The sequence below is a fragment of the Notamacropus eugenii genome, chromosome X (assembly GCF_028372415.1).
Source record: "Notamacropus eugenii isolate mMacEug1 chromosome X, mMacEug1.pri_v2, whole genome shotgun sequence".
NCBI lineage: Eukaryota > Metazoa > Chordata > Mammalia > Diprotodontia > Macropodidae > Notamacropus > Notamacropus eugenii.
In genome coordinates this window covers 65,317,269-65,337,231 of record NC_092879.1, presented here as the reverse complement: position 1 = coordinate 65,337,231, position 19,963 = coordinate 65,317,269, and the positions used below count along the sequence as shown (strand labels likewise).

General features: G+C 47.6%; 2 long non-coding RNA genes and 1 pseudogene across 4 annotated transcripts; 2 read left to right on the top strand and 1 right to left on the bottom strand.

Moving 5' to 3' along the window:
- Window positions 1-5,342: 5,342 nt before the first annotated feature.
- Window positions 5,343-6,313, top strand: LOC140515170 (uncharacterized). The gene is made up of 3 exons (XR_011970864.1): window positions 5,343-5,535; window positions 5,633-5,725; window positions 5,988-6,313. It is a non-coding gene; the product is annotated as an uncharacterized lncRNA (long non-coding RNA).
- Window positions 6,314-11,078: 4,765 nt separating this feature from the next.
- Window positions 11,079-11,927, bottom strand: LOC140516350 (gamma-soluble NSF attachment protein pseudogene; annotated as a pseudogene).
- Window positions 11,928-12,068: 141 nt separating this feature from the next.
- Window positions 12,069-16,188, top strand: LOC140515434 (uncharacterized). 3 transcript variants are annotated; one of them, XR_011971029.1, is made up of 5 exons: window positions 12,069-12,238; window positions 12,575-12,657; window positions 14,033-14,114; window positions 15,164-15,700; window positions 15,947-16,188. It is a non-coding gene; the product is annotated as an uncharacterized lncRNA (long non-coding RNA). The 3 variants fall into 3 exon arrangements; XR_011971030.1 differs by having other exon boundaries at window positions 12,070-12,238; window positions 15,164-15,432; window positions 15,947-16,187; XR_011971028.1 differs by having other exon boundaries at window positions 12,070-12,238; window positions 15,164-16,188.
- Window positions 16,189-19,963: the final 3,775 nt, after the last annotated feature.

Below are 19,963 nucleotides of genomic sequence, written 5' to 3'. Positions count from 1 at the left end.
CATAGAGCAAGAAATTATGAAAATGAGACAAAGCCCTCAAGACAGAGCAGGCAGTCATTGTGGGGGCCCTTCCATGGACCACAGAACAGGTCCTGACAAAACTGTGGAAAGATATCCTGGTGACCTTCAGTATTCTCCGAGTCGTTCCTGTCAGGAGGATTTTGAACCAGATCCCCTTAATCAGCTTTCCAGGGAAAAGAAGTTTCCCAATGCTCAACAAGAAAATCTATGTACAGAGAGAAGAGCAGGACAGGGATGGATCTGAAAGCTGCTATGTATTCCTGCTGTAAAAGTTGCTTCTGTCCCTTCTGGGAGAGGTTAGGGAAAGCTTGCATTACCATGTCAGTGGTGTTCCATGCCTCCCTGGTCTCTTGTCTTTCTCTCTTCTCTGGTTCCATTTCCTGACCAACTTGAGTTCACTTCTTCATTGTGTTTGGAACTGAAAGACCCAGAAGGCCCATCCTGCCTGTGCCTGTTTCCTCTGGCCTGTCCCCAGTAGGTTGCTGAGTAAGTTATCTTCTTTGGGGCCCAGGGCTAGCTCCGATGTAAAATGAGGGGATTACACTGAGTGGACCTGCTCAAGTCCCCTCCAGGGCGACAATTGATCCTGTTCCTTATCCTACACCTGCTCCTCAAGCTCAAGCTGATTGAATGAAGTTCACTTCCACTTTCCAGGGAAATGACTAAGTCATTTGCAGTTTTCAAGGTCTGGGCAATGTGTCTTAGAATGTTAACCATGGGGGAGGCGTATAGAATGTCTCAGAAGTTTTAGGGTTCTATAATCTCATCCTGAGGAGTTTCAGCAGTCAAAATGTCTACTAATGTGAGAAGTATGTAGTGATGATCATTGGGAAAGGAGAGGGTGAAGAGTGGGAAAGCTGAGACTAACCTATTTGATTGTTTTCCACTGGATCCCATTACTGACAGTAATTACCAGTCAGTAAAGAGAAAATATTTCACCATGCATGGAATGAATCTACTCTGAGAGGAGGGAACAGAGGGGTCATTGGGAAGGGGGAGGATCCCCAGGGGTTGCATGCACGTTTGAAATAAGGAGGGTGAGAATAGGTATGTCGGGACAGAGGACACACACACACGCACACACACACACCCCCCACAGACAGGTGTAACAGAACTTTTTTCTTATTTCATTAGCTTTAATTTATTCGTTGTTCTAGGAAGGATAAGTTAACAGATGGGACTTTCCATAGACAGACCGAACACGTAATCGTCTTCCTCCTCCTTGTCCTCCAATTTTTCCTCCCCCTCCTTAGTGTCCTCCTCAACCATCTCCAACTTCTTTTCCTCGCTCTCCACCTTCTTTGTTGTTGGGGCTGTTTTCTTCTGGCTGTCAGAGCTGGGCATGCATTTAGATGGAGGTGGCAAAATCCTGGTCCTCAGGTTCTCGAGGTCAGGTACCTTGAGAATCACGGTCATCTCCCCATACTCCTTGTCAAGATGTTTGAAGACAGAACTGCAGACCTCATCCACTCCGTCTTGGTCCTCATCTAAATAGTAATTCAGCAAAGTTACCATCGCCACATATTCGCTGCTGCTTTGAAAACTGGGGAAGCATATACAGCTGTGTTCCAGGCACTTGCAGGCAGCAGGGAAATCCAGGTCACACAGGTAGGCTAGACATTGTGCCAGGGCTGTCTGGTGGCACATGGAGAAGCTCGCTACCTCCATATACAAGTGTTTCTCCTGGCCGAGGGAGAACGCAGCGTCCCTGTAGCGCTTGTGCCTCACTAGCACCTTGGAGGCTCGGCCAGTGAATTCCAGGGCCAGCGAGAAGCAGTTCTCCCCCTCAAATAGCTGGGATGCCTGCTGGTAGAGACACACCACCTGGTGCGGAATGTGGCTCTCCAGCAGCTGTCTGAAGCGCCTCAAGGTCCAGGCTGCGGTGTCTGCTTCTCCACACTCCAGGTACCAGGAGACAGCCTGCTTCACGGCCTGGGCGGCCTTCTCCAGGTGGTTGGACTTGCTCAGGTACAGGCCAGCTTGCTCATAGGCCATTGCGGCACACAGGGGTGCTCTGTTTCTCTCGTGGGACTCAGCTTCCTTGAGGAAGGCTTCTGAGGCCTCCTCCAGCCTCTTGGCCCTGAGGAAGGCTAAGGCGGCCTGCTCATACTCGCTCGCAGCCTTCCCGTAGTCGGGCTTCCATCTCAACAGTCCAATGCACTTGTATTGGGTGGCCTGGGCCATATGCCCCAAGGCCTCCCTGGTTTTTTGTTCTTCCATGTCCCGTGGCTGCCAGCTGTAAGGGAGGAGGACCTGGGTCAACCGGGAACTGCCTGGAGAGAGAGAGAGGGAAAGCCACAGCTCACCCCAGCAACAGAACCCAACAGAGAGAGAGGATGAGCATTGTGGGGGGGAGGGGTTCAAATGGAACACCCCATTGATTGCATAAGCATCTCGACAGAGGTCCCTGGAGTCAGAGCCATAGTGGAAGTGGGGCTGGGGAGATAGGGACTCCTGGGTCCTTGGAGAGCGAGAAGGACATCTCGCAAGCAATCGATCCAGGCAAGGAGGTGGCCAAACCAACAAGGAGGGAGTCTGGACAGCATTCAGCACTGGGTAGCCAAAGACCTGGGCCAGACTGGGGCCACAGAGAAGGGCCAATGGAGAGGCAGAGGGGAACACAGGGTGGGGGAGGGGAGGAAGGGGATGCTTCGAGGGAGAGCCACAGGGCTCAGACCTAGTAACTAACTCATCACACCCCTCTGTGATGCTGAGAACGTGCCAAAGAACTGGAGGGGTGGGAACCTTTGGAACAGCAAAAAGGTTGCTGGGAACCACAAAGGACCCCGGGGGAGAGCGGCTGCTGGGCAAGCTGTTAGCCTGGCCATGGCTTAGCATCTATATCTTGATTCCTCTCTGCAGTCTTTATAAGTGGCTTTTAAATTTCAGGGGAAGTTTTTCATCCTAATTGCTGAAAGAAAAGAGAAAAAAAAAGACATGACTCAAGGGTGTGCTTTGCGAGGGAGGGAAACCCCACAATGTCCATGGAAAGAGCATCCCAGTCACAGGATCACAGGTTTGGAGCTGGGAAGGGACATCACACTCCATTAAACTCAACAGAGGAGGAAATGGAGACACAGAGGTTAAAGGCCTTGCCCAGGGTGACACAGCTACTAGGGGAGGCTCAATTCAATCCAAGGTCCCCTGACTCCCCCAGTCCACAGTTGTGTCCTCCACACTATGCTCCCTCAGATGACATATAATGATTTTAAGAAAACAAACTTTTCTGTAGGAGGTTTATCCAAAAACTTTCAAAGTTTTTTTTTTTCCTAAGGCCTACCAGATCCCACTGAGAAAAACCAGAAAGATGGTTCAGAATCTTCAGAGTTTCTTTGGATGGGATCTAAGCTGAGTTTCAGGCAAAGGACTCAGAGACCATGAGCAAGAGGAGCTGATTATTGGATGGAGAGAGTCTAACTGAGTCAGAATTCTGCGTAGGAACTGAAAGTTGGGGAAAAAATCAGAAAGGTATCATGCAAGTTGTATCACCTCTGTCAGAAAGGCTTGGCTGGGTCAATGCAAGCCTTGAAGGAAGAAGGAAGCTTTCAGACCATATTGGTCAAACCTAAAGGGTGGGCAAAGGGTGACAGGACTTACAAAGAACTGCCCAGTAAGGCAGAAGCCCTGAAGGAAAATAGTGGTGCTTAGGCTGGAAAGATAATGTAATGGCAAGTTACAGAGGTTTCAACTGCAAAGTTAAGCATTTGTATCCTCTCCTTCAGGCTCTAGGGAGGCACCCCAGAAATCTTTCCACAGCCTGTCTGTTGGCCCTGCACTTTTCCCCTCATATCTGTAAATATTTGTTCTTGTGACCATCCATACTTCATCAGTCTTGACTGACAACAGGATCTCAACCAGAATCCTATTAATCAGTTGCCTGGAGAAAATGAGTCAAAGAGAGTAAGAAGGAAACCCATGCACAAGCATTCATCGAACCAGTTCCTTGGACTTTAGAAGTAACCCTAGAAACATCTCCATTGATTAGACATGGTCTCAGGCAATCCTTCAGTCTAGAGGGAAAGCAGGAGGTGGACCTGAAGCTCTTGAAAAGGAGACCCCAGCATAGACGAAGGGAATCTTACACAAAATTGCATCCTTGGGCCAGGCATTCACAGCAGGGGGGGCAATGTTGGATGCTGGGTCAGAATCCTTCATTTGGATCCACCAACAGTGACCAGACTTGATAAAGTAGAATGGGAGAACACCCCAGTTAGAAGAAGGCCAGAATTTTCCCAAAGTATGCCCCTGATCAAGAATAGGTAATGGAAAGGGAGAATTTGCCCAGAACTCAATCACTAACAGCTGAAATGTGGGTGAGAATGGCCTCTAGGAGACACCCCAGAACTCTATACACAGACTGCCTTTTAGCCATGGACAGTTCCAGTGCAGATATGGAAAGCAGCAGAGGGGTCTGAATGACCTGAAATCCAGAGCAGACAAACAGCAGAGGAACCTGCAACACAAAAGGTAAGAGGAAAGTAATGATTCACAGCAGGGAGTCAAAGCCCAGGGTCCAACAGCAACTCATTGTAGTCATCCATGAACAAAGGTGATCTGTCTAAGTCTTGTTTTGAATTGCCTTACTATTACTATCCTTTTGTCAGCAGTGGTAAATTTGAATGTAACATAATCATGCCTTGGTTTCTGTCCCTTCAGGTTTTACAATTTTCATTCACCTTCCAAAGGTGGGGAAGCCACAGCTGTTGTTCTTCTGAGCTCGTAATTTCCATAGGAACAGCACAGTCCACGTCTTCCATGCTCTCCTTTCAAATGTGTACGTGACTTTCCCACTTACCTGTGCTGACTACCGGCACAATTTTCATAGATTTGGAGTGAGAAGGCACCTTAAAATTCATCTAGTTCTAAAAGTCGCGTTTGTGCCATCACCTTCCCAATAGAAAATCAGCTTATTACCTTATCCTAGCAGAGCAAAAGCTGGAGGCAGCACAGCTCCCTCACTTGCAAATATGTACTTCCAAACACTAAGCAATCAAAAGTACAGCTTGATTGATTGACTGACAAGAGTATACCCCATTGCAGAGTGTCACGCATGAAGAAAGTTAAAGGCATGTCAGATTTTAAAGTTGGTATTACCATTTATGGTGAAAAAAAGTCAGTGTCACCACTGTTGGGTTTCAAAACCCATAGGACTAATTTTGGTTAAAAAAGGCAATTTAGCCTTTTTATGCCAAGTAGGACAGTACAACCATATTTGGTAAAAATGCCTCTACTGTGAGCAGTTGTTGAGATGTCAAGCATTGTTGGGTCAATGGGAGTGTCACCCCTACTGTGGGTATAAATAGAGGGCCAGAGCTCCGTGGAAAGCCTAAATCTGGGCCAACAAGTCTAAGAGGGAGGGTATCAACTTCCCTCCCCTGGGAAAGTGAGTGATAACCCAAGAGTCCCGACCTAACTGAAAGTAGAGGCTCAAGGTTTTGTACTGGTCATTCTAGATATTCTGAGTTAAAATAAAATCTCAGTCCCTCTACAAAGATTTTCACGTTGGAACTCAAGGTAGTTTACTGCTCTTTCTAGACTGTTGAGTAAAAATCTCAGTCCCTCTACAAAGGTTTTCAAGTTGGAACTCAAGGTTGTTTACTGCTCATTCCAGATATTCTGAGGGAAAATCTTGGCACCTCTACAAAGATTTTCAAAAACAAGACTTGGCTTCCAGACTCTTAGAAGCATGACATTCTCCAGTCAGGTAAGCACCCTTGGCTCATTGATCCTCACCCCCAAACGTTAAGATCTTAAGGTCATGCGGACGTATCCTACACGTTCAAAATGACGATAAAACTAGACACGTACGGAGTAAGCAAGTTCCAACTTAATGTAGTTTCTTACTCTTCATGAATTGAACTTGTAACATGGTGTTTTTGATGGAGGAACGTATAGTAACCTCCAGCTTTGGAGAGCCTCACATTTCCAGGGGTCAGGAGGTATTTTTTAATCTATTCATTTTGCAGCAACAGCAGCAGCAGCAGTAGCACCACCAAGTCTATCTAACCAAGATCCTTGTAAGACAAGATCTTCCTCAGTGTCAGGTTCCTGTCAGACAATGTCACTGTCCTGGGGCTGCAGGTGTGCTCTGGATTCCAGCATGCAAGACAGCATGGCGCCAGTGAGGAATAACATCCTGCAGCCTCTTTCCAGCCAGTTAAGGACACCTCTGTGACGTGACGCTGATCATCCTAGATGCGCTCTGCATCTTCTGCATCGTGCACTCAGTCTTCTGTCTTTTCCTGGCTTTCCTCTGTGTTGGTCACTAAATAAAGTGATTGATTACGAACAACTCGAGATTTCTCGTGTCTTTAATAATCTTCATTTGTCGGTGCAACTGAACTATCTAAAACTCTGAATTAACTGGCATTGTATATAAGAGTAACTCTAGACTCATTCACAGTAAAATTCAGAATAAAACACTGATAATGCCCATTGGGCTTCACTTCATTGGGACTAGAAATCGAGGCATAACGTAGACAAAGGGACAAAATTATCTCTGCAGGGAAAATGGTCTATTTGTAACTGTCAATACCCAAAGATAATTAATAAAAATCAGACCTCATGTCACAAAAGGGAGGCATAAGAGACATGTCATTCTAAGCAACAAGATGGTTTAAAACTCAGTCAAGATTTACCAGAAATCACAACACTTTAGGAAAAATATTGATGAGAAGCCACATTACTTTGTGGATCAAGGGCAACGAATGACGGATTATGCCCCCAACTTTTTCCACAGCAAAAATCAGTTGACAGAAATAAAGAATTTCAAGGAAATAAAGAATGCCCTGTTGTACAAGATACTCAAGCGCTGGAGGGTGTGGCAGCACGTAGTGGAAGGTCCACGTGGTGCCAGGAGGTATGTGTCAGGTGCCTGTTCCTTACAGACCAGCCAAACTAAGGACAGCAGGCTGGCCACCAGTTGGTTTGTCCACCACAAATCAGTATTGGATGCAGGGAAGGAATGTAGGTTCATTAAAGGACTGGCTTGGAAGAAGTGCATAATTCAGAAAACTCAGGTATGATAATGGAAGAATCTGGGATATACTAATGTTGATATACTGTGCTCCCAGCACAGAAGTTCCCTTCATAACTGCACATGCCATCCCCTATTTGTGAGTTTTAATGAGTCCCTACAGCACAAAGCTTACCTTGCCAAGGGTAAGGGTTCTTCCTATCCTACCTCTGATGCCTCCATGCTATTTCGGTCATCTCTGATTCTCTGTGTCCCAGACAACATCCTAGGATTTACCAAGCTAATTTGCACACTCCAACTTCTGAACATGGAGAGTATCACAGGGAATACTGGCACATATGCACCATGAAAAAGTGGGCAAAGTTTGGCAGCCAAGGTCAGACCCATCCCCAAGCCAGTGCAGCTACAATTACTCATGCTGAGGAGATGAGATCTTTGTCACACTGATCATTAAAATTAAGCATTTCTGTAGTACTGAGAGTGCTGAATTTCCTTAGCAAACATTTCTCAAGAGGTCAGACTAGAGAGAACAACTCAAAAGGATTTCACAACAAATAATCTAAGGAAAACTCTTGAGTACTATTCTCTTTCTCTCCCCCCAAACAAGCTCTGTGAAATCTTGGGGCCATGTCATGTGATGTAATTTTATAACATGGTCTGACTATAGAGGGATGTACCAGAGATGTAGAAGACTATCAAGATGGTAAAACAGGTTCTTCTTCATTTGCTGAGCTGGGGCTGGCATAAGCATGACAGATTGGCTTTCTTCTTCCTCGTGCTGCCTTCAAACCCAGCCTTTAGAGGCTTTCTTACATCCCCTAGGGGTGAATGACACTGGTCTACTCAGTGAAGCTCAGGAGCATGGCCTGGATTCTGATACTGGGGGAGTCTCTGCCCAGGGTGGATAGCTACAGCCATCTCCAGGAAGTTCTGTGTCCTGGGGACACTACTGCTAGGCAGGATGGAGATGGACAAGTCACCATTGGCCTTGGTGGGTTCCAGACTCACCTGCAGCCTGCCCTGCTCCTTTTTCTGGAGGGTCTGGACAGTTCCACTGTAGACATGGAAAGCAGGAGAGGGGCCTGAATGGCCTGAAATCCAGACTCAGGCAAAAGAGAAGAGGAACTTGCAGCACAAAAGGCTAAGAGGAAATTCAGCATCACAGCAAGGGCTCTCAACCCAAGTTCTACTAGCAAAGCACTGTAGTGATCCAGGAGCGCTGACTGCAGATAAGAAAGCCCCTGCTTCAAGAGGGACCCCAGTACTTGGCCAGAATTCAACAAATGAACTCCTCAGCGAAAAGGAACCCAACCCAGGAACAAATGGGTTAACACAAAAGGAGCCCAGAGATATAGACGGAGGGACACTGATGGTATGTCTTCGGCTACAGGTGGAATACAGAGGAAGTGTTCTTCTCAAGTGAATGGAAGCAACGATCCTCAGTGCCCCTTATGGGGGACCCAGGAACCTTGCAGGGTACCAGGTGTCTCAGCAGGAGGCCCTCCAAAGGGCTTTGTGGAGAGAACCCCACAGAAAGTAATCTGGGCACATGGTGGTTTCTGAGAAAACCTTCTAGGCTGCAGGGAACATCTGTGGATGGGCCAAAAGCCAGCAAATTTTGTGATAGAGCAAAAGAGAATGAATATGAAAAAAATCCCTCAACTTCGATCTGGCTGTCACCATGGCATCACAGCACAGAGTACTGAAGAGATTCCCTCATATCTGCAAAAAGTTGTTCTTGTGACCTTCAATATTCCTTCAGTCCTGACAAACAATAGGATCTCAACCAGAATCCCATTAATCAGCTGCCTAGCGAAAATGAGTCAAAGAGAGCAACAGGAAAGCCCAAGCAGAAGCATTCAGTGAACCAGCTCCTTGGACAGCAGAATGAACCAAGAAGAATTTAAAATGAATACACATGGTCCAAAGGCAATCCATCAGTCTAGAGGAAAAGCAGCAAGTCACCTCATAGCTCCTGAAATGGAGACCCTGGTATAGAGGAAGATAATCTTATAGAAAGTCCAATGCCTGGGTCAGGCCTTCACCTCAGGGGGGCCTACGGTGTGATATGGGCCAGAATCCTAAAGTTGCACCTGCCAAGAATTTGTAGAACACATAAAACACAATAATGAAAACCATAGGTGGAGGTAGGCTAAAATTTCCCTGAAGTATGTCCAGGGTCAAGAAAAGGGAACAGGTTGTCCAAATCCACACAGAATGATATCTCTCACAGTGGGGCTAAGGGTGAACTCTAGGAGATACCCCAGAAATCTTTCCTCAGACTGCTTGTTGTCCCTGCACAGTTCCAGTGTAGACACTGCAAGGAGTGTAGGGTCCAGAATGGCCTGAAATCCAGATCCAGGAAACAGAAGAGGAATCTGCAGGACAAAAGGTCAGAAGAAATTAAGGATTCATAGCAGGGGTTCCTAACCTAGGTTCCAGGACCACCCCACTGTAGTGATCTGTGAACAATAACTGGAGAGTAGACCGTACAAGAAGGACCCGAGTACTTGGTCAAAATCTCCCACATGAACTTCCCAGGGAAAAAGAGAAGAATGGTAAAAAAATACAAATCCAATCCAGGAACAAATTGGTCTAAAAAGTGAGCCCAGACAGACCTTCGTTGGAGGAACACTGATGTTATGTCACAGCCTATAGGCGGAACGCAGAGGAAGTGTTCTGCTCAGCTGAACATAAGTACTGGGCCTGAGTGTCCAGTAAATTGTCCAATGTGCCAGCAGGCACAGCAGGAGGCACAGCAGGAGGCCCTCCAAGGGCCTCTTAGGAGGGAACACCACGGAAATTGATCCAAGCACATTGTGGTGACTGGGATAATCTCTTGAGGTAGAGGGAGTATTGGTGGAAGGGCCCATTCGCAGCTAGGCACGCCATAGAGAGCCAGATTATGAAAATGAAACAAAGCCCTCAACTTAGAGCGAGTCATCACAGCAGGGGGCCCTGCCATGGACCACAGAACATATCCTGTCACATCTATGGAATGATGTCCTGGTGACCTTTAATATTCCCCCAGTTCTTACTGACAATAGCATCTCAAACCAGAATCCCCTTAATCCCAGTGAGAAGAAGTGTCAGAACACTCAACAAGAAAGTCCACGTGTACAGAGAGAAGAGCAGGACAGGGCTGGGTCTGAAAGATGCTAGATTCTTCCTGCACAAGGCACTTCTGTCCCCTCTGGGCGAGGTTAGGCAAAGCTTACATCACCATGTCAGTGGTGTTCCATGCCTCCCTGGTCTCATGTCTTTCTCTCATGTCTGCTCCCATTTCCTCACCACCTTGGTTTCACTTCATTGTATTTGGAATCAGAAGACCCAGAGGGCCCATCCTGCCTGTCCCTGTTCCCTGTGGCCTTTCCCCAGTGGGTTCCTGAGCAAACTAACTTCCTTGGGCCCCAGGGCTACCTCCTATGTAAAATGGGGGGAGCAGACTGGGTGGACCTGCTCAAGTCCCACACAGATTGACAACTGATCCTGTTCCTTACCCCACACCTGAGCCTCAAGCGCAAGCTGACTGAATGAAGTCCAGTTCCATTTTCCAGGGAAAAGGCTAAGTCATGTGTAGACTTCAAGTTCTGGCAGAATGTCTTAGAAGGGTAAGCGTGGGAGAGGCAGGAAGAAAGTCTCAGCAGTTTTCGGTGTTCTAAAATCTCATCCTGAGGGGTCTGGGCAGCCAAATGTCTACGAATGTAGGAAGTAGGTCCTGAGGATCATGGGGAAAGGGGACAAAGAGGGGAATGGGTGTGGGAAAGCAGAGAGTAACCTAATTGATGGCTTTCCACTGGAACCCATCACTTTGAGCAGGGAATTACCAATCCGTCAAGGGAAAATATTTAATCATGGAAGGAACGCATCTACTCTGGAAGGACGGGACAGGATGGACAGTGGGAAAGCAGAGGAAGCCAAAGGCTTCCATGCACGTTTCAAGGAAAGAGGTTGAGAATAGGCATGATGGGAGAAAGCACGCTAACACACATGGCAGGTATAGTAGAACTTTTATTTTTTTTAACTAACTAGCTTTTATTTTTTTAACTAACTAGCTTTAATCAGTTCATTGTTGAAGGAATCACAAGTCCTCGACGTCAGGTACCTTCAGCATTTTCATCATCTTCTTGTACTCGTTGTCGAGGTGACGGAAGAGAGGACAGCCGCAGATCAGGTCCACTGCATCTTGGTCCCGGTCTTGATAGCAAGTCATCAAAGTTACCAACAAACCATACTCGCCGCTGAATGGGAAAGTTGGAAAACAGACACAAGTTTCCTTCAGGCACTTGGAGGCTGCAGGGAAATCCAGGTCACACAGATGGGCTAGACACTCCAACAGGGCTCTCTGGCGGCCCAAAGAGAAGCGCGCTACCTTCATACACAAGTGTTTCTCCTGGCCTAGGGACATCGCAGCGTCCCTGTAGTTCTTGTACCTCACCAGCACCTTGGAGGCTCGGCCAGTGAAGTCCAGGGCCAGCAGGAAACGGTCATCCCCTTCAAGGAGCTGGGATGCCTGCTGGTAGAGATACACCACGTGGTGCGGGATGTGGCTCTCCAGCAGGTGGCTGAAGCGCCTTAAGGTCCAGGCTGCGATGTCTACCTCTCCACACTCCAGGTACCAGGAGATAGCCTGCTTCACGGCTTCAGCGGCATCCTCCACGTGGTCGGACGTGCTCAGGTACAGGCCGGCTTGCTCGTAGGCCATGGCGGCACGGAGGGGCACTTGGTTTTTCTCGTGGGACTCGGCTTCCTTGAGGAAGGCTTCTGTGGCCTTCTCCACCCTCTTAGCTCTGCAGAAGGCTAAGGCAGCCTGTGCATATTCGCTAGCAGCCTTGCCATAGTCTGGCTTCCATCTCAACAGCCCGACGTGTGTGTGTTGGATGGCCTTGGCCATATGCCGCAGGCCCTCCCTGCTTTGTTGTCCTGCCATGTCCGGGGCTGAGCAGGCGCAAAGGGGAACGATGAGGAGAGAGAGAGAGGGAGAGCCACAGCTCACCCCAGTCACAGAACCGAACAGAGTGTGCAGTGGAGCATTGTGGGGGAGGGGTGCCAATGGAACATCCCATTGATTCCAGAAGAATTCTGACAGAGGGCCCCCTAGTCAGAGCCACAGGGCAAGCTAGGCCCGGGGACAGAGGGCCTCCTGGACCTGTGCAGAGGAAGAAGGAGCTCTCACAAGTGATCCATGTGGGCAAGGAGGTGGCGGAACTAACAAGGAGGGAGTGCGTAGAGCATTCAGAGGTGGGTAGCTAAAGACCAGGGCCAGACTGGGGAGGACAGAAAAGGGCCAATGGAGAGGTAGAGGGGAACACAGGGTGGGGGGAGGGGAAGGGGGTCTGTCCCAGGGGAGTCACAGGGATCAGACCTTGTAACCGGGAGAGCAGCTGCTGCTGGCCAAGCTGTTCACCTGGCCAGGGCTTACCCTCTATCACCAGTGATTCAGCTCTGTCAGTGTTTATAAAAGCCTTTTAAATTTTGGGAGAATTTATTTTCATACTAATCGCTGAAAGAAAAGAGAGGGGGGGGAAAGTCATGACTCAAGGGTCTGATCCTATGACCGTGATGTTGTTTCCACAGGACCACAAATGTGGAGCTGGGAAGGGACATCACAGGCCCTTAAACTCAACAGAGGAGGAAACTGCAGCACAGAGTTTAGAGAGGTGACTTGCCCAGGGTGACACAGCTACCAAGGGAGGCTCAATTCAAACGCAGGTCCCCTGACTCCCCAAATCCAGAATTTTATACACTACACTATACTCCCTCTCATGATATAGAATGATTTGTTTTTTTAAGTATAAAAGCTAGAGATTTATTGTAATTTTCTCGATAATAAATTATCCAATTGGCTATGATGCTTTCCCACAACTGAACACCACCTTTCCCATTGACTAGTACCGAAGTTGGCACTTAACCAGATTGAGGAACAAGGCAGAAAGAGCAGACGTGAATATCATGGGAACTCAACTTACACTCCTTGTGCCTGTGTACTGCACATTATTCTTGCCAAGGAACAGTGTCTGAACAGATTAGGGGGGCAATATGGCCTCCACAACCATGTCTGAGGCACGCAGTTACAGAAGTAACAGAACTGAAATTCAGTATTTCCCTTGAAATATCGGTCTGCGCTCATGTTACTTGAACACCTTTCAGTTTTTTAAAACTGTACACAAGGGAAACAAACTGACCTAAGTGAATACTGGACCAGGCAATCAAATACATGGCTAAGTTCTAGGTCATCTTTGAATTGCTCCTAGAGGAATGTACCACCCAACAGTCTGAGAATTAGCCACATAGGATTTCTCTAGAAGAAAGGCTGTAGAAAGAGAAGCCCAACGGGCTTACTGCATAGTTGGAACAGTTCTTTATCTTTTCTCTGTAAATTTCTACATTACCCAATATCCATTTCAATTCATACAGATGTTTGGTTACCAGGTACAATCCTGGTCCAATTTGGAGGCAGTTTTCCTCCAAAATGTCTCCTCTCTGAGCTTCTGAAAAGCGGAATGCTCACCTATTCTTATAGGACTACCAAAACTCTTTGGAAACTAGTGGCTCAGAAATCATTTTTAATTCACTTATTACCTGTGCACAAGAGAAACAGCTGATAAACCCAAAAGAAAGTTTAATGTGCCCATGTTGGTTAAAAGTAATTGAAATCTCAGGACCCTTTCAGTGAAAGTAACATTTCTAATTACCAATCACTGGGCATGTTAGAATCGCTATGGTAAAGCTCAAAAGCCTTGGGCAAGAGCGCTTTCTGCAAATAATACACCACTTCTTCAGTCTGCACAAAGACTACAAGGTAATTGACAGCTGCTCTGTGAATGTTGAGAAAATGTTACAATGTAGCTTTCTGTACAATGAAATGTACACTTAAGGGCTAATCAGGATCAGCATTTTTACTATACTTTAAATGAAGTTCCCTAAACAGCACTTCTGCTGAGAGATGTGTATCCAAGTTGCCTTAAGATTCTACATAACTAGAGAAGAATCTGCTTTCATATTTAATTGTTCTCTGTCCTTTTTTGTTACAAGGGTCCCGCTTAGATGATTCTCTTGCAATGGACAGCTTCAGATGTGCATACTCTATGGTATACCAGAGGGGCACAAATGTTCAGTAAGTGTATGAATAACACATCACACCCCTATGGGGTGGTGAGGGCATGCCAGTGAACCAGGACCGCGGTCCTTTGCAACAGCAAAGAGGTCACCAGGGACCACAAAAGGTCATGCGGGAGGGAGTCTGCTGGCCAAGCTGTTAGCCTGGCCAGGCACTACCCTCTATCACCACTGGCTCAGCTCTGCCAGCCTTCATAAATGGCTTTTAAATGGCAGGGAAATTTTTAAACATTAATTGTTTTAAAAAAGAGAGAGGAAAAAAATGACTCAAGGGTGTGCTTGGGGGAGGGAAGCCCCCAAATGCCCTGTGGAAACAGCATCACAGTCCTAGGATCACAGGTGTGGAGCTGGGAAGGGACAGCACAGGCCATTAAACTCCTCACAGGAGAAAATGCAGGCACAGAGGTTAAATGACTTGCCCAGGGTGACACAGCTACTAAGGGAGGCCCAATTCACACCCAGGTCCCCTGGTTCCACAAGTCCAGAATTTTGTCCACTGCACTGTGATGATATATAATGATTTTTAATAAAGCAAACTTTCCTGTAGGAGGTATATCCAACAACTTTTAAACTTTGTTGTTTTGCTAAGGCCTACCAGATCCCATTGAGAAAAACCTGAAAGATGGTTCAGAATCTCCCAAGCTTCTTTGGATGGGATTTAATCTGAATTCCAGGCAAAGGACTCAGAGAGCCATGAGCAAGAGGAGCTGATTATGGGAGAGGGATGTCTACCTGAGACAGATTTCTGTGTCTGGGCTGGAAGTTGGGGAAAAGATTGGGAAAGGAATCACACAAATGGTAGCGCCTGGGCCAGAAAGGCTTGGCTGGGTCAAGTCAAGGCTTGAAGGAAGAAGGAAGCTTTCAGGGAATATTGGTCAAAAACCAAGGGCAGGCACAGGATGGCAGGAAGAACAAAGAACTGCGCAGTAAGGCAGAAGCACATAATCCCTGAAGGAGACAAGTGGGGCTTTAGGCTGGAAAGATAGTATAAAGGCAGGCTACAGAGGCCACAAAAGCAAAGCTAAGCATTTCTATCCTGTGCTGCAGGTTCTAGGGAGGCACCCCAGAAATCTATCCACACATGGCCAGTCAGCCAGATCAAGTGTATACATGGAAAGCAGCAGAGGGGCCTGAATGACCTGAAATCCAGACCCAGGCAAACAGAAGAGGAATCTTCAACACAAAACGATAAGAGGGAAGTGATGTTTCACAGCAGGGGGTCCTACCCTAGGGCCCAGCAGCAACCTGCTGTAGTGATCCATGCACAATGACTGGCCAACAGACAGCCCCTGGTCTAAGAGGGACGTGACTACTAGGTCAGAATCCCCCAAATAACCTCCTCAGCTAAACAGAGAAGAATGTTCAAAAGCAAACCCAACCCAGGAACAAAGTGGTTAAAAAAATACGTCCAGAGAGTCTTTGGATGCAGGGCCACTGATCCTATGTCAGGGCCTATAGGTGAACCACCACGGAAGCGTTCTGCTCAACTATACATAAGTAGTGAGCCTGATTGCCCAGTAAGGGGGACACAGGAAACATCCAAGGTGCCAGCAGCCACAACAGGATGTCCTCCAAGGGGCTCTGGTGAGGGAACCCCAGAGAAATTGATCTGGGCACATGGTGGTTACTCAGAAAAGTCACCTGGGTTAGAGGGGGCATCTGTGGAATGGCCAGTTCCCTGCTAAGTATACCTTGGAACAAAAGGCGATGAATCTAAAGTTAGAGTTAGTCCATACAGCACAAAGGTTAACTTGCCCAGGGTAAGAGTTCTTCATAGCCTGACTGTCACTTGCTTTCTATTTCTGTCATCCTTGATTCTCTGTGTCTCAGGCAACATCTGAGGACATATCCAGTTACGTTTCACACTCAGACTTCTGAACACGGAGCGCATCACAGGTTATTCACATATATGTACCCATCAACACTTGGGCAAAGTTTGGGCAGCCAAGGTCAGATCCATCCCCAAGCTGGTGCAGTAACAACTTCTCATGCCCAGGAGACTGGATATTTGTCACCCTGATCATTAAAATTAAACATTTCTGTGCAACTGAGAGTGCTGAATTTCATTAGGAATCATTTCTAAAGAGGTAAGACTAGTGATAAGAACTCGAAAGAATTTCACAGTAAATAAACTAAGGAAAACTCTGAGTACTACACCTGCGTCTCCCCACCACCACCAAACAAGCTCTGTGAAATCCAGTCCCTCACAGTGGGGATGGGAGTCAAGATGAGCTGCAGCAGGCGCACCACAAATCTCTGTAGACTGTGTGTTGGCTCCAGACAGTTCCAGTGTAGACATGGAATGCATCAAAGCAGCCAGAATGGAATGAAATCCAGACCTAGGGGAAGAGAAGAGGAATCTGCCACACAAAAGGCTGAGGAAATTCATGCTTCACAGCAGGGGTTCCCAACCTGAGGTTCCAACACCAACCCAGTAAAGTGATCCTTGAACAAAGACTGTAGAGGAGACAACCTGCGACTCAAGAAGCACCCGAGTACTTGGCCAGATTCCCCCCCCCCCCCACACACACCCTAAAGACAGGTATAACAGAACTTTTTTCTTATTTGATTAGCTTTAATTTATTCGTTGTTCTAGGAAGGATAGGTTAACAGATGGTACATTCCATGTAGAGAGAGAACACGTTCCTCTTCCTCCTCCTTTTCCTCCAATTTCTGCTCCCCCTCCTTAGTGTCCTCCTCCACCTTCTCCATCTTCTTCTCCTCGCCCTCCACCTTCTTTGTTATTGGGGCTGTTTTCTTGTGGCTGTCAGAGATGGGCATGCATGTAGATGGAGGTGGCAAAACCCTGGTCCTCATGTTCTTGAGGTCAGGTACCTTCAGCATCACGGTCATCTTCCCATACTCCTTGTCAAGATGTTTGAAGACAGAAGAACCGCAGACCTCATCCACTCCGTCTTGGTCCTGAACTTCATAGAAATTCAGCAAAGTTACCATCGCCACATATTGGCTCCTGCTTTGGAAACTGGGAAAGTAGATACAGCTGTCTCCCAGGCAGTTGTAGGCGGCAGGGAAATCCAGGTCACACAGATGGGCTAGACATTGTGCTAGGGCTCTCTGGTGGCACATGGAGATGTTCTCTACCTCCACATACAAGGGTCTCCATTCCCCCCATGCCACCTTGCTGCCTGTTGTATAAGGGGAAGACAGCAGGCACTTATTCTACCACCTCAGCTGGTCCTCACAACAACCCTGGGAGGTGCATTCATTATCTCCAATTTGCAGATGGTGAACTTGAGGAAGTTTTTTAAAAATGATCTGACTAGGGTCACAGACCTATGAATTATCTGAGACAGAAGCTGAACTCAAATCTTCTTCATCCCAGGGCTGGCTCTCTATCTACTGTGTCTGCTACCTAAAGCCAATATGTCCACGTAGAGGTACATGCAAGAGACATACAAGGTAGTTGGGAGGTGGCTTTGGAAGGGAGGTTCTAGTGGCCAGGAAACTGGCCAGGGCCCCTTACAGAATGAGATGCTTGAATTGTTCCTGAGAGAACCCAGGAATGCTGAGAAGTAAAGGAGGAAGAGGAAAGCACTTCGGGGCCTGGTGGGGTACAGTTGGTGGAAAGAGAGGGATGGGAGATGATTTGAATTGAGAAGCTCCTTGCACTGGTTTAATCCAGTTGAATCCATGATGTTTTGGACCAAGACAGCCAAGATGTATTGGAAAGGTAGTCTGGGTTTCTGCAGCAGTCTTCTGCCTCCTCCAAATTGGGCACTCCACCTGTCTATCTAGGACTGAGTGCTGAAGGAAATGGAGATTCAGAAGAGGTCTCATGGAGAGTGAGCTTTTTCTTCCTGCTTAGTGATTTACCTGACTGAAGGAAGCTTCTGCATCCTGACTAAAGCCACAGATGATTTTCCTGCAGACAAAGGAATAGGTCTGCCTTTGGGATTAGAAAGGCATCTCTAGTCTTACTCCTCTCCAACTTGATTTCACTTCTTGATTGTATTTGGAATTGAAAGACCCAGAGGACCCATCATGCCTGTCCCTGTTCCCTGTGGCCTGTCCCCATCCCCTGTGGCCTGTCCCCAGTGGGTTCCTGAGCAAGTTAACTTCTTTGGGGCCCAGAACTACCTCTTATGTAAAATGAGGGGATTAGACTGGGTGGACCTATTCAAGTCCCCTCCAGGTTGACAACTGATCCTGTTCCTTATCCTACACCTTAGCCTCAAGCTCAAACTGATTGAAAGAAGTTCATTTCAGTTTTCCAGGGAAAAGGCTAATTCATTTGCAGACTTCAAGGTCTGGGCACTAGGTCTTAGAATGGTTAGCACAGGGGAGGCATGAACAAAATCTAAGAATTTTTAGGTGTTCTATAATCTGACCCTGAGGAGTTTTGGCAGTTAAAAAATCTATAAATATAAGAAGTAGTTCTTGATGATCATTGGGAAAGGTTGGGGGGGTGGGTGTGGCAAAGCAGAGAGTAACCTCGTTGATAATTTTCTCCTGGAACCCATGCCTGAGCCAGGAATTACCAGTCAGTAAAGGGAAAATATTTCACCTTGGAAGGAATGTATATCTACTCTGGGATGATGGCCCAGAGGGGTCATTGGGAAGGGGGAGGAATGCAAAGGCCTCCATTCAAGTTTGAAAAAAAAGGGTGAGAAAAGGTATGATGGGAGAAAGCACACCCACACACACACAGATACAAGACTGGTATAACAGAACGTTTATTTTTGTAACTAATTAGCTTTAATTAAATCATTGTTCCTGGAAGCAGAGGTTAGCAGATGGTACATTCCATGGAGAGAGAGATCCTATCTTCCTCTTCCTTCTCCTTCTCTTCCAATTTCTCCTCCTCCTCCTTAATGTCCTCCTCCGGGTTCTCCACCATCTTCTCCTCGCCCCCGTCCTCCTCCTTTGTTGCTGAGGCTGCTTGCTTTTCGATGTTGGAAGGGGACATGCATGTGGATGAAGTTGGCAAAAGACTGGTCTTCAGGTTCTCGACGCCAGGTACCTTCAGGAATGTGGTCATCTTCCTGAATTCCTTGTCCAGGTGTTTGAAGACAGGAAACCTGCAGACCCAGTTCACTCCTTCTTGGTCCTTGTCTTCGTAGCAATTCAGCAAAGTTACCATCGCCATGAACTCAGCAGTGCTTGTGAAATTGGGAAAATATATACAGCTATCTTCCAGGCAGGTGGAGGCAGCAGCGAAATCCCGGTCACACAGGTGGGCTAGGCACTGCGCCAGGGCTCTCCAGTGGCACACAGGGAAGCCCTCCGCCTTCACATACAAGCGCTTCTCCTGGCCGAGGGAGATAGCAGCGTCCCCGTAGCGCTTGTGCCTCACCAGCACCTTGGAGGCTCGGCCAGTGAAGTCCAGGGCCTTCAGGAAGCGGGACTCCTCCTCAAATAACTGGGATGCCCTCTGGTAGAGGCACACCACCTGGTGAGGGATCTGGCTCTCCAGTAGCTCACTGGAGCTCCTCAAGATCCAGGCTGCGATGTTTGCCTCTCCACACTGCAGGTAGCAGGAGACAGCCTGTTTCAGAGCCTGGGCCGTCTCCTGCAGGTGATTGGACTTGCTCAGGTACAGGCCAGCTTGCTCATAGGCCATTGCCGCACAGAGGGGCGCTCTGTTTTTCTCATGGGACTCAGCTTCCTTGAGGAAGGCTTCTGCAGCCTCCTCCAGCCTCTTGGCCCTGAGGAAGGCTAAGGCGGCCTGCTTATACTTGCTGGCAGCCTTCCCGTAGTTGGGCTTCCATCTCCACAGTCCAATGCGTATGTATCGGGTGGCCTGGGCCATATGCCCCAAGGCCTCCCTGGTTTCTTGTTCTTCCATGTCCCGCGGCTGCCAGCTGCAGGGGAGGAGGACCTGGGCCA